Genomic DNA, 6,000 nt, shown 5'->3' on the forward strand with positions numbered 1-6,000 from the left:
TTGTTGTTGTTGTTGTTGTTGTTGTTGTTGTTGTTGTTGTTGTTGTTGTTGTTGTTGTTGTTGTTGTTGTTGTTGTTGTTGTTGTTGTTGTTGTTGTTGTTGTTGTTGTTGTTGTTGTTGTTGTTGTTGTTGTTGTTGTTGTTGTTGTTGTTGTTGTTGTTGTTGTTGTTGTTGTTGTTGTTGTTGTTGTTGTTGTTGTTGTTGTTGTTGTTGTTGTTGTTGTTGTTGTTGTTGTTGTTGTTGTTGTTGTTGTTGTTGTTGTTGTTGTTGTTGTTGTTGTTGTTGTTGTTGTTGTTGTTGTTGTTGTTGTTGTTGTTGTTGTTGTTGTTGTTGTTGTTGTTGTTGTTGTTGTTGTTGTTGTTGTTGTTGTTGTTGTTGTTGTTGTTGTTGTTGTTGTTGTTGTTGTTGTTGTTGTTGTTGTTGTTGTTGTTGTTGTTGTTGTTGTTGTTGTTGTTGTTGTTGTTGTTGTTGTTGTTGTTGTTGTTGTTGTTGTTGTTGTTGTTGTTGTTGTTGTTGTTGTTGTTGTTGTTGTTGTTGTTGTTGTTGTTGTTGTTGTTGTTGTTGTTGTTGTTGTTGTTGTTGTTGTTGTTGTTGTTGTTGTTGTTGTTGTTGTTGTTGTTGTTGTTGTTGTTGTTGTTGTTGTTGTTGTTGTTGTTGTTGTTGTTGTTGTTGTTGTTGTTGTTGTTGTTGTTGTTGTTGTTGTTGTTGTTGTTGTTGTTGTTGTTGTTGTTGTTGTTGTTGTTGTTGTTGTTGTTGTTGTTGTTGTTGTTGTTGTTGTTGTTGTTGTTGTTGTTGTTGTTGTTGTTGTTGTTGTTGTTGTTGTTGTTGTTGTTGTTGTTGTTGTTGTTGTTGTTGTTGTTGTTGTTGTTGTTGTTGTTGTTGTTGTTGTTGTTGTTGTTGTTGTTGTTGTTGTTGTTGTTGTTGTTGTTGTTGTTGTTGTTGTTGTTGTTGTTGTTGTTGTTGTTGTTGTTGTTGTTGTTGTTGTTGTTGTTGTTGTTGTTGTTGTTGTTGTTGTTGTTGTTGTTGTTGTTGTTGTTGTTGTTGTTGTTGTTGTTGTTGTTGTTGTTGTTGTTGTTGTTGTTGTTGTTGTTGTTGTTGTTGTTGTTGTTGTTGTTGTTGTTGTTGTTGCTGTTGTTGTTGTTGTTGTTGTTGTTGTTGTTGTTGTTGTTGTTGTTGTTGTTGTTGTTGTTGTTGTTGTTGTTGTTGTTGTTGTTGTTGTTGTTGTTGTTGTTGTTGTTGTTGTTGTTGTTGTTGAAAGCACTCCTGCTACTGCTGCTGCTGGACTGGACACCACCACTTACGGTGATTTTTAAGTCTGTGTTAGTGAATGCGCTGTTTTCAGACATTCGGTGATAATTTTGATCACCATTGCAACAGTTGGACAGTTGGTATTTTTCAATAGTGACCTATCGAAAATTAACTTCATTTTAGCAGATTGGTAGATAAATTTCCAATCGTTTGGCTTGTTTAGAATTAAAATCTATCTGCTATTGGTCGAAACCTGACCTCTTTTCGTAATGCTGTGCATTTTGGTTTTTTGAAATTGCGTGGATTCTATAGATCCTGTGGAGATCTATCTAGCCCTGATGTATGTGTTGGTAGAGAGAAAAATTTAAACTTTGCGCGAGATGATGTCTTAACACTCGAAAGCAATTTTGTGAAATATGAAGTAAAACAAATCCTAGCTAGTTCTGCATGATGATTTTGTTTGATTTTATTTATTTGTAAAGTCACCAGGAAATACCAGCTGGCGATTTATTTTTTATGATAACTCCTTACTTGAAAACAGACACAAACTCACAAACAGGCTGCTTTTTCGTGGTATACAGTGTGATAATTCAATAATCAATAAATTATCTCAACATTTTCTATAATCCACATTAAATTTCATTTGTAAGCGCCGATTGAAACAATCTTTTCGACGTCACTGAATGAAAGCCGAGGAAAAACTAATTGCACCAATATATTCAGGCCTACAATTCCACACCTTCTATGGACAGGTTGAGCCTTGATAGCTAGCTGCTTGCCGGAACTGATGACCTTGACCAATGTCCAAATAATACTCTTTAACAAATTTTTGGTGGCCCTGAAAAGAACCGTTTTGTAGTGATGGTTGAGTAATTTTGAACTGGGTGTTCAACACGGATGAGGCTGTCGAGCTGTATGTCATTTGGAGTGAGGGTGACACGCTTGGCATAGACGACCGACCCGCAGCGACTCACGAAGAGCTACTGATTCCGATCCATAGCATAGCGGTGCAGCTTCTTCCTCCTTTGATGGTTGCTTAAGTGAGCTCTACAGTTCGCTGCTTGCAGGCAGCCTTTCGTTGTTACTAGAGAACAATTTTCAACACCACACGCCGAAAGCACTGCTACTGCTGCTACTAATTTCAACGACTGAACACCACCACACGCTATGTCTGAAGGCACTTTTTTTGCAACATTCATGTCCCTCAGTTTTTTCATCACAGGAAGTTAGAATGGATCTTAACAATCAAATCAGTGATGGTTTGAAAATATTTCATCTTGGGTTTTTTGAGAAAAAGTATTTTGAAATATACTTAGTCGTTTATGAAGGTGTATATGGACTATTGACGATACAAGACTGTTACGGATCGAAACAAATACAGCTGAATATGATTGTTGGAGATTAGGGTAGTCAAAATACTTCGTTTTAATGGTACAGTAAGATTTTCTCTTCGATACCGTAAGATGTCGTAACTTTGTCGTGAACTCATAATGTTTACAATGATAAAATAATTTACAATAGTTTATTCTCTAAATTTACTTTAATTATCAGTTCCATATGTTTCATCCATTCTTATCAATGCTTACATAAATATCTAAAGAGAATGATAAAAAAAAACTTGGAGCTGCCAAGATAAGGAGATTACTTCAAATGAGCACTACTATACGATACCACCGCTTTCATCAAGTTTTTGTCTTATTTGAAATTATTTTCCACTGCTTTATAGATACTCCATGTTTGGGAAAAATCATTATAAACAGCTTCGTTTGTTTTTTCCGTGAACCAGGCTAAGACTTTTCCTGTACTCATGCAAAAATCTATTATGTGATATTTTACAATATTGAATTTTTAGGCTACCGAAAAGTTTCGGTAGACAAATTTCACTAACAACGGCTAGTTTTTTTGCTTGCTAACTCTCTAATGCTTTCGGCAACAAAGTGATCCTTACTTTCATCTGCCAACTCGGAGCGATTCTGAAGTTTCCGGTTTTCACTACATGCATGACGTTCCCCAGGTTCTTTTGCGTCAGAAATGATTTCAAGGGGTAGGTCACCCAGTACATTGTGTCGAAATTAGATTCGGCACAGCTTGGGCACATCCGTCGACACAATCTCGTAGGCATTGGATTGTTGTAAATAAATTAGGAGCACTGACGGACAACTGTCATTGAAGTTGTTCACAACATAACGTGCTATTTACTGTATATTCAGGAAAATCCTCTAATTGAATATACCAGAGGAACTCAGACCAGCAGTTCACTTCTTGGTTCACTTATAGATCTAAATAGGAAATGTAGGTTCTATACTGGGCTCAAGAGAAAGAGGCAGTTAATCAGTACCCATTAGTACCATTAATTCCAATAATGCTGCAACTCACACAAAACAAACTACAGAAGTCATATTCATCATCCTCTTCTATAGTCGGTCTCCAACAACGTACCCGTACCGTTGCTTTTCACATCATGAAAAACTAAGTTTCTAGTCTGCCTTTGAGTGCATTATAAAACCCTAAAACACAGAACTTTTATTATTCTATGAACACAAAACACCAAAATTTCACACACCCGCCACTTCCCGCGGGTCATCCTTAATCCGATTTATCCTTGCGATTTCAAACCAAAACATTCAAGGCGTCAGAAATACCAGGTTGCTGGGATGGGTATTTTACAAACAACCGCAGCTTACTCTATGACCGGCAAAAATCGGCACACCTGCGGCACACTGACAAAAAAGATGACCCAAGATTGGTGTTTGGAGTGACCTACCCCTTGCATGATTTACACATTTTTATGAATTTGTTTTTCTTTTTAATGTGGTGTTTTTTTCTTATAAATATCTACACACTCGCACAATTCGACAGTCAACATGGTTTAAACGTCTTGTTAACATCTTTTTCTGGATATTTGTGACCCTCAATTTTCATAAACTGATCCATTTGTTTATACTGGTAAACGGCAATGTAACATGCGTGAGCCGTACTCAGGATATTTTGTACGTGGCGAACTCTCATTTTTTACGCCCTTCCACCCTGGGGGGGAGGTGACTGTCAAATACTAACAATCATCGCCTACCTCGCATAAATGGTTCCAAACGACAACAAAGCCATAAGCAACGATGGTTTGTTGATGTTTGGAACCAAATTCCCATATGGCAAATCAATGAGCGTAAACAGGTGAGGCCCAGTAAATTTGTCGTCTCTTTCGTTCTCCGGCTGATTAAATGGATGAAGTTAGTTTGACGTCACACTCCTTCAACCGTTTAAACAGCGGGAGAACGAAAGAGATAACAAATTCACTGAGCCTTACATATTTACATCTCTTTGATGGAATTTCAGTATGCCGATTTGACAGCACATCCCGCCCCTGCTGCCACCCTGCTCATGCCGTTGATCACATTTCATAAAGGAAGTGTAAAAGAGAAAGAGATATCGCAACAAATTCTCTCTGTCATACCTGTTTTCTAAGACATGGAGTGGGAGTTGTTCCACCAACGACCCGATGAGACAGCTTATAGAAGTTAAATACATTCAAATTCATATCCCTGTTCATTTGGTTTTTCATTGATTTCGTTGAACTTCGATGAAATTCTTCATTTTTTTCTGATGTTCTTAGAACTTTTTTTTTAGTTCTCAGAACGTCTCTGAGTCTCGGAGTCGTAGAACTTATCAGAAGGACATTGAACTCCCCTGAAGCTCACAAAACGTCCCTGAAGTTGGCAGAATTTCCCTGGAGTTTATAGAGCTTCTCTGAAGATCGAAGCACATCTTTAAAGTTTGAAGAATTTTCCTGAACTGAGATCAATGAACTTCTCTGAAGGTTGTTATTCTTTTCTGATTCTTTTGAGGAACGTCTTTAACTTTCCTAAAATTTACTACAGTTCCCTATAGTTCGCAGAATTTCCTAGAAAGTCGCTGAGCCTTCCTGAAAGTTTCCTTAGACAACATATGGGAACAGCAATGAAGTTCTAGCAATTCTGTAGTAATTAAAGGTGAAGGCTACCTAAACTCACTGGACAACAACAGCTAACATCATGTGAGTTTCATTCCTGTATTATCGGCATTATCTGTTAACCGATTTTAAAACAACTTCGTCATGGGTTCCAAAAACCCAAACTAATTTCACCCCCCCCCCCCCCCCCCCTTAGGGTTGTAAATGCCAACTTCGTCACCAGCTGAGTACGCGACACAAATATTTCAGATACCTATTTACTATCTCCTTTATTTGACTGTCCTGCTCGTTTATTTCTCTTTTATTCTTATGAGGGAAGAGAAATTAAACAAGAAGTTGTTCCAGCAGCAAATATTAATTGATTTTGCGCAAAGTCGACGTAATCAATACGGATCTTACTTGAGATTCAAAGAGAACTCTTTAATGTCATTTGGATTAATTCAATCAACTTTTGAACCTGATTTAAATTGCATTTGTTCAATTCGCAATAGCCCATGAACGCCTTCGTAATTGGCGTTGTAAACTTCAAAACTCTTTTTCTCAAAAAACCCAAGATGAAATATTTTCAAACCATCACAGATTTGATTGTTAGGATCTATACAAGCATCCTGTGAAAAAAAAAACTGAGGTACAAGAATGTTGTAAAACAAGTGCCTTCAGACATAGCGTGCACCACACAGTGGTGTGGTCGTTGGGAGCGTGTGGTTCTGAATATGGCGATGAGTGTGCAAAATATTACGCAATTCCATCCTCCCTATTCGCACGCGCCGGAGGATCGGAGGCAAATGCCACTTCGACTTGTTTCG

Source organism: Ochlerotatus camptorhynchus, unplaced genomic scaffold (genome assembly GCF_037179485.1).
Source record: "Ochlerotatus camptorhynchus isolate MF236.1 unplaced genomic scaffold, CSIRO-AGI_Acam_v1.1 ptg000077l, whole genome shotgun sequence".
NCBI lineage: Eukaryota > Metazoa > Arthropoda > Insecta > Diptera > Culicidae > Ochlerotatus > Ochlerotatus camptorhynchus.